Genomic DNA, 8,956 nt, shown 5'->3' on the forward strand with positions numbered 1-8,956 from the left:
CACGTTTCCTGTCTTGCAGGAAGTGGCAGGCTAAGAGGGGCAGAGAGTTAATATCTGAGGTGAAAGCACTATAAATAGGGAGCATTGTAGTTGTGGCTGGCAAACGTAGACATTTGAGAGAGAGAGACAGGAAAGGCTGCATTACACAAATTTACAGCGCCCTGGACTGCACCGCCTCGATTACATGTGAGAAAACATTGGCTGTGTTTTCAAAGAAAGCTGTGATTTACGCCGTCAGCAAAATGACTCGAACCGTCCTCTGAGAACTTCAGAGGACATTATGATAGTGACATCACTTTTTCATCAGCGTTTAATCTAGTGTTTACGTCCAGCTGGGTGGGAAGCTTGCTTGCTTGCATCTTGGCTTTAAAAGAATCTCTTTATTTTCTTAAGAAATTCTGATCTGTTTGAGGAATCCAGACCTCCTCTTCTTCTTCTTCTACTGAAGGTTGCTATTTTATAGGACAGACGGATGGTCAAAAATAGAACAGGGGAAGCAAAGCATTGTATATACAGTAAGTGAGCACTAAAAGAAAGCAAGTAAAGACAAACATAAATATGATGACACACAAAAGAAACATTACCATAAAACTGATATCTCTCGCATTAGCCTGCATTGATCTGCACTCTGCTTAGTGCATGTACTATTTACTTCTCTTCTGTTGTTGTTTGCATGCATGCAAAGATTATAAATGAAATGAAATCATTTCCTGATGATGAATGTATTTAGAAATAGCTTCTTGATGAAACATACATCATGATGCATGGCTTTCCACTACATGATAGCACATTAACTTCTTTCAATAGTAAAAAAAGTATTGGTATCTGTATTGATACTGATGATTCTAGTCCTGGTAAAACTTTATTCAAACCCAAATTTTGTGGTGTTGCCCGTCACTATCAGAGAGTTTGTATGGAAGTTTAAAAAAAAGGATCAGAGATTACATTTTTATTATATTTGCATCTATGTGAATAAACAGTATGTTAGATACACTGTGTAAGAACAAACTTGCTCTGAAGTAGACTACTTTGTTCAGGATTCAAAGAACAAAAATGCTAAGAACCACTCCTCCACTTTACCGAAGGTACATTTTGTCCTTTTAGGTTAGTCAGATCAATCTTCCTGTCCAGGACAGCTGCGTTTATCTGGCTCTACATGTGTCCTCACAAGTGTGTGCGTACGTTAGCAGACACCTATCGTGGTTAGACAGGTGGCCGGCAGTGTCACATGTCACTGATTGACTAACGCTCCACTCAAAGGTGACAGAGTGCAACCCAACACTTTGTCACCATGGTTTCCATGAACACTGTGCCCTACCCTCCGCCTCTGCATCTCAGTGTGATTTACATCTTCATATTGCACTGTAATGACCGGTTTCGTTTTACGTCAGTACCTGGGAATATCTGTAGTATCAAGTTTTCTCATATTTCTGACATTACATAAGAAAGGCACACATGTTAAAGCCACTGTACTTCCTGTTTGTGTCTGATTGGAAAAGCTCACATCTCTTGAGTTAATCTTGCAGGAATCAGACATATCACACAGATTTTCAGTCGGCTTCAATCCAAAAACAGTTAAAGTTTATGCGTTTATTAACAGGGATAAGTGCTCTGTTTCTCCTCCAATAACTTACACACAATGACAAACAGAAGAATATCAGTCATAAACACATAAAACATTTGCTTGGTAGGGGTATTATTTGGATGATATTTTCCATCAGCATCATTAATTACTGTGCTTATGATGCTAACTGTCTCCACACAGAGAGGAGTCTTTGCCTTGCAGCTGCTGCTCAGTTAGAGGAAGAGAGAGTGAGACGGTGATGGGCAGCTGATAAGCGTCACCTGAACAGTACATGCTGTTGACTTGACCGAGATAAACCCTGGAAAACCCAGAATTCACGCTGTAACACAGCTCGTAAATCTTGCTCAGTTTATGGGGAGCAGATGGCAACATTGTTTAGTGTTGATTTGCTTTGCGGTGTTCACAGCAACTCATTCAAATCAAGTGTTTCTCAAAGGACTGATGCTGCCAGCCATACTAAGTAGTCTCGTATTACAGGGAAAAAGGAGTGCCATCGGACCACAGACTATTTGACAACACATATGCTGCCAAGCATTTATTCCATTTTGGAAATGTGTTGCCATGCCACCCAAACATTTCCCATTCTGTGCATGCTGCGGCAATTACAGCAGTATGTGTATCATTGAATATGAGAGAGAGGAAAGTAAGAGAAGGGTAGTTTTGCTCAGTGGAAGGGCACGTGCTAAGAGAGAGGAAACACATGTCTCCTTTTTTTTTTTTTCTATGAAACTTTTGTGAGCAAAAGGGTAGTACGCACAGGAGACTGGCTGTTGACTTGCTACATACACAGTGATGACTGAGTGCCAAACAATGGGTGACTGAAATAGACATGTTGTTGCAACGGCTGGTCCACATCCATCCATTACACCAGTCACATCTGGGTCGACTAGTGCTGCCTAGATCGGCTTCACCCCTGGTCCGAATCCAGAGTGGCTGCTTCTCATGAATCAAGATGAAATATCAACCGTGTAATCACTTAATAACTGCAGAAAGTAATAATAATCTCCTGAGGGAAAAATACAAAACAAACGAATAGAGCAAGTTCTGTGACAAATATGAAATTCATCTGTCTGGAAACAAATAATGAATGCCTAATTGCCCTTACACAGCGGCTATGTAGCAACTTAAATAACCCTTTCCATAAAAGTGCAATACACAGATTGCGCAGAGTTAAATCCCTGGGTTATATAAAAGCAAAAGCAAACAGATCTCTATCACTGTTCTGTATAAATGCCTTGACTTATAAGCTGGCTTCAGGTCTGCTGCCCTGTCAGTTTAAATTGCAGATGTTTGTTTTCCAGTTCCAGCTTGTGATGAGAGGGACCAAAGCAGACAGGGTCGAGTCAGGACGCTTGAGCTGTAATCAAACTGAAATCAGCAATTGCTCAGGGGCGACTATCAAAAATCACCCTGGGATGTGGGTGGTGAAAAGCCAGCACAGCTGCAGCCTGCGCGCTTACCTTTGACCTTGGGTATAAAGTGGTGGTGGGGGGCTGTCATTTCAGGAGTCTTGCCTGGACATGACTAATAGAGGCTGAATTGGTGCGACGGCCACCTGCGGTGATAATGGATGTGAAGTGACCTCTGATTTGACAACATCATTCGGTTTAACATGAATTGCTTACATGCATTTGTAAGATAATATTTCAATTCATTATAATACGTTTGAGCTTTAGTGATCACGGTGTTTTCTCTGTGACGTTGGATGAGCAAGAAAAGTTTTCAAAGTCAGTGTTTGTCATTAAAAGAAATCAGTGGACAGACACCTGCCTGTTATCACATTTTAAGATTTAACTACACTCCACCTTTGGCCTTTGGCAACCAGCACCTGCTCACTCAGGATCTATGAGCTTGAGAGTGATTGACAAAACAAACAGCAGTTTGTGATGGTGATCATAAAGATCTGATGATGCCAAGTATAATTTTGTAGATTTGCACAGTTGAACTTCTCTTTATACATCGGCTGTGTGATGCTTTACACTTACACAGTAAGAATTGGTAGGAGGGAGGTGGTCGGTCTAGTGGCATGGTGTGATGACAACAACCTCTCCCTCAACATAAACCAGTCAAAGGAGATGATAGTGGACAGGAGGTCTATCCAGGAGCTTGAAGTGGAGAGGGTGAGTAGCTTTAAATACCTGGGTGTCTACATCAGTGAGGACCTCACCTGGACACTGAACACCTCACAGCTGGTTAAGAGAGCTCAACAACTGCTGTATTTTCATGAGGAGGCTGAGGAAGTTTGGCATGTCGCCCAGGATCCACAACTTCTACAGCTGCGTGGTTGAGAGCACCATAACCAGCTGCATCACGGCCTGGTACGGCAACACTACGGTTGCGGGCCGCAGTCGCCTGCATAGAGTGGTTAAGACTGCTGAGAAGATCACCAGGACACCACTGGCCTCTCTGCAGAGCATCTATCACCGCAGAGTCCACAGGAGAGCTGTCTTCATGCTCAGAGACCCCACCCATCCACAATACGGACTGTTCGCACTTCTACCCTCAGGCCGGAGGTACAGAAGTTTGAAATCTAGAACAACAAGTTTCAAAATCTCTCTCTTCTGAACAGTTAACATGTACCACCTCGTCACTTTACACTTGTACATCTGTTTACAAATGTGCTCTATTGCATTCATTGCACTGCACATCAGACACACTAACAAACTACTGCAATATTATTGTTTTTATTTTATTTATTATTTTACTTAAGTTATGTCGGTATCTGTGTGGACAGAAAAGAAAGAATTTCATTGCACAAAGAAACCTTTCTCCTTTTGTTGTATATGACAATAAACACTGAATTCTTTGAATCATCAACACTGAATCTTGAATCCTTCTTCAGATATCATTTAACTATCCATCTTCTTCAGAGAGACCTCAGACTGAGCGGATGACCTTATCTGCAGCCAAACACATGAGATAGAGTTATAAGGGAAACGGGATATCAGAAAAGATCTAGCTTAAATTCTGAGTGTCCGTTGAAATTATGTTGGATCCCAGTGAAATCCCCTTGTGGTTAGAGGCCAATGCCAAAATGGACTCTCAACTTTCACATATGGCCTCTGTGTTAGACTCAGGCCAAGTCCATGATCTATGATCATGTAATATTGTTCTTGTTTTCATAATAAAAAGGATTTTGTTTCAGCTGAGGTTTCCTGACTTGCCACAAACACTCAGCCATCTATCACAGGTATTTGTCAACCATATTCTCTCTCAGATTCAGTGAGTCAAGTGGTTGATCTGGAAGTGGATCTGCTATGTTATATAGTTTACTACAACAGTTACACAGATTTCTAGAGGTCTTTTGGTCAGACTCAACTAATTTCTTCCCAAATTACTAAGGTGCAGGCAACATAAAGCTGATACCATATCAGTGGTTTGCCAGGTAACCAGGAACTGTATTTACAGGCAAACAGTGAGTCTACTATTTGACTCTGGCACATGAAAGAATCTGGCAAGCCTTCTTTGGTGCAATTCAGCATTTACTGGAAGTGTCGAGGACAACGGGGATGTATAAAAGCTGGTATAAGGTCGAACAGCTGTGTCAGATCGAGTCAAGTATTCAAGTTTGTACTGATCAGTTTCAGTAGTGAGTGCATAGAGCTACAGTGAGCCCAGAGGGATGTGACTGACGTGTCAGTCAATCACCAGTTCCGCTTAAAGCTAAACTATGTCAGACAGCACCCAAGTGATAAGTGGGAACACTATTTAAGACTGCAGCCTTGCATCTGGAGAACTGGAAGTTAGTTTGGATAAATACAAAAGCGAATAAGCAGGAGATATCAAGGCAGTACGTACCAGGGTAGACGAACCGAACTAGCAAAATAACTCCATTATTATCTCTCTAAATGGGGAAACCAGCTGTCAATAATAACACTAGATCTTTTTCAATCACTGGCAAAACTGGGATGTGGGTGGTGATTTGGAGGTCCAGGGCCAGGCTTGGACACTTGTGCTTCTTGCCAGAACTGATGTTTGACATATTCCATATCTCGACAATGTATAGTGACTAAAATGTTATTGTGACCAATGAACAAAAACACAATATAACTCCAGAAATATCAGAATTTCCTGCAACATTATGTAAGATTTCTACCATAAAATTGTAGAATTCGATGGCTTTGATGCTACACTCGCTCAGCATGTGTCCATCCAGTGACTATAGGTAACCTATGGACTATAGAGTATCAGAGTAAGTGTCTGCCCGACCATCAGATCTACTTTACCGCCCACCAGCTTGGTCCGGTGGGTGTGTACAGGAAAGGCGCCTGCAACAGTCACACATATGTAAACATGGGCAGACGAGTAGGCAGCAGTCACTGATGTTATCACCACAGACATTAGCCTCAGGACAGACAACTAAACATGAACATGCTAATTAGGTTCAAATTAAGGCCCTGGATCAACTGGTTAGTGGCTTTCTGGCTGATAAACAGGCACGGCTAGAAGGCATGTTTGTAAAAAAAAAGACTCTTGTATTGAAGACTACTCCAGGAAGTCCATGAATGGTCCCCACTTGTTTTCAAAGTAATTGGATGTTTCCCTTTAATTTATATGCTAGGATTTCCATCGATAGTAAGCTGTAGTCCTTTTAAGCCCATGGATAACAGATGTTTTGGTGGATTTTTACCAGAACACAGCAATTGAAAATTTAGTTTCATACTGTTGAAAATAAACTGTCACAAAAGAAGATCATAATTTACAACAGAAACACACTGTACATTTTGGTCATAGGAGGAAGCCCGTTGTTAAACTAATGTAAGATTAAATGTATCTTGCAAAACATCCTGCAGCTCATTAGATACAGTATTTGGCATTATTCTTCGAATTGGATCACCTCTCTCTTTTTCCTGTAAGACAATCATAACAACTCCCATATTATATCCAGCAAAGTGCTTATTAAGCAACTGTCGCAGCATGATGAACGGTTTGATAAATGTTTTCATTTTGTTTGGGAGGAGGAACAAACAGGATCTTGGACTGTCACCAAATCCTGTGGAAGAAGATATTCTTGATGGGGCTGGTTTCGGTGTTTCAGGTTCCCACCAAGTACTGACAGATTACTAATCTGTGTGAGCCAGTGTTGTTGCTTTAGTGTGGGTCTCTGTCAAGGATAGTCCTGTTTGATCTAGCTGGGAAGAGAGAAAATTAGAGTGCTTAGAAAATCCTTGGTAAAGCATTAACAGCTTGCCATTATCTCTGGAGAACTAGTACATCGTGTGTCGCACTCATTTTACTTTTCTCAACCGAGCAAAGCCTTCAAGGTCGATGTGAATGGGGTTGTTTTAATCTCTCCTTCAGAAAAGGGGGAACGGTTACACCTGTAACCGACAAAGAGAACGAGAAAGGGAAGCTTACTGAATGTATACATTCATCTGACTGCAGGCCTTTTTTTTTGTGTAGAAGGCATTAACTTTCTTTGTAAAGACTCAACTGTTGTCTGTCTTCTCATGTTTTCACTTCCCCTCACGTACGCGACCTCGACGTCGCACAGAGAAACACAAGCTAAGTCTGCCATTGTGTAAAAGCTCTACAGGGTGATCAAGTGCAAATGGTCGGTGTCTTTATAACATACATTGTGCCCTCATAAAGATACGAGTAAATGGGAAAGACAGAGAGGACAATAGAACTCGGTGGGTAAACAAAGACAGGGCTGGTGTCTGTTATTTCTGCCTCCCTGTAGGTTTGCATGTCTATGACAAAAGAGAAAGGCCTCTTCCCATGTTTGCACAGTGTGTGCTTTCCAAGTGTGCGCCCTGCTTCTGTACTGTTTGTGCACTCGTCTGCGTATGCCTTTCAGCCATCAAACAATGTGATTTGCCTGCGTAGGAGTCGGTCAGCACGTGTATCTGTATCTGTACTGAGCGAGCCAGTGGATGTTCTTCACGCCTGTCTGAGATCTAGATGTTTCCTCCTGTTCTGGCTCTCTTTTTTTTTAATCACTCCTCCCTTCCTTTGACATACACTCATAATCAGTGAGATGAAGGGCTGAGGGGAGTGTCAGAGAGGAAGGAGCAGAGCTGGGGGGTCTCTTCTCCTTTTTTTCTTCCTTCTCTGTGCTCCATCACTGACTTGTCTGATCCATCCTCTCTGGAGCACGTGGCAGTTCTTTCCCAAGGTTAGGGAGCAAAGTCCACTCTGAGGGGAGGAAGTCGAACTGTCACTGGTGCTCCAATTTATCAGCTTTCTTTTAAGATTTACAGCCGTATCGTGGTCTACTCCTCTGCATGAGAATCCACAGGCTGCTATGGAAAGTGAGGCACACACTCACACAGGCATACACAGAGACGTATGTGCACAAATGCATGGGCAGTGACATGTATGCATACCATAGGCACTCCATCATGTCGGCATATACGTGTGCATGTGCACACTCTCAGCACACTCGGGCTCTGAGAAAAGAGGAAACAGGGAGAGGATGAGTTGTGAAATAGGGGAGAGTTGAATCAAAGACTGAACCAAGAATGCAGCAATGTAACACAAACAGCAGAAGAATAACACTTCTCTTCTGCAAATTTACACTGTTACAAACCTGACCACAGTATTTTTCACCAAACATGAGTGTGAGAAAGCCACAAAACATTTTTCAACCTCTGTCCTTTATCACATGCTGGCTGGTTTGTCAGCTGGGGTAAATACGGGTAAATTCAGCACATTGTAGTCTACAAAGGCCTTGTAAGGAGTTAGGGTTTGGAAAGCCCCATAGCACGCTATTCATTTTCCCTCCCCTGCACTCTCGCCAGCCCACTCCACCCGGCTATTATGGCGGGGTTGTTCTCCAGGGACCCCCAACACAGACACTAGTTTGGAAACCCCAAGCATGCCCGACCGCCTGCATTTCAGCGAGGGAAAAAAAAGGGGAAGGAAAGGACGAAGAAAGGGAAAGAACAGCCTTGTTTCTGGCTGCATCTTCCTGAGTCTGTGATTTCCAGTCACTGCAAATGTAAACAAACAAAGACATGAAAGAAGAAAACATGGGCAGAATCGAGGAAAGAAATAAGAGGAGGCGAAGGAGGAGGAGGGAGGAAACAGTTAGTAGGCAAAACATATTTTGGCACGAGGCGTGAGATTCAAGTCACCAGCTCATTTACTGGTACCACTGCCAGACACGGAGACAAAAAACACATGCAGGCAACAAAAAGCTGGCTTCCAGACGCACCGGCACACAGAGGAGTTTCTATGAAGCCTTTGACAATCTCTTGAAACACTTCAATTAAAATGTGTTGTACAACAGCTGGACAACAATTTCTGATTTGAAGATTTAAGTGATTCATTGGCTCCAAACTGAAGGATTGGGACCCCTCCAGAGGGTCACAGGAAAAATCTGAGGGGTTGCAAGACAATTAACAGAGTAGCAAATTAAAAAAAAAA

Source organism: Larimichthys crocea, chromosome III, assembly GCF_000972845.2.
Source record: "Larimichthys crocea isolate SSNF chromosome III, L_crocea_2.0, whole genome shotgun sequence".
Taxonomy (NCBI): domain Eukaryota; kingdom Metazoa; phylum Chordata; class Actinopteri; family Sciaenidae; genus Larimichthys; species Larimichthys crocea.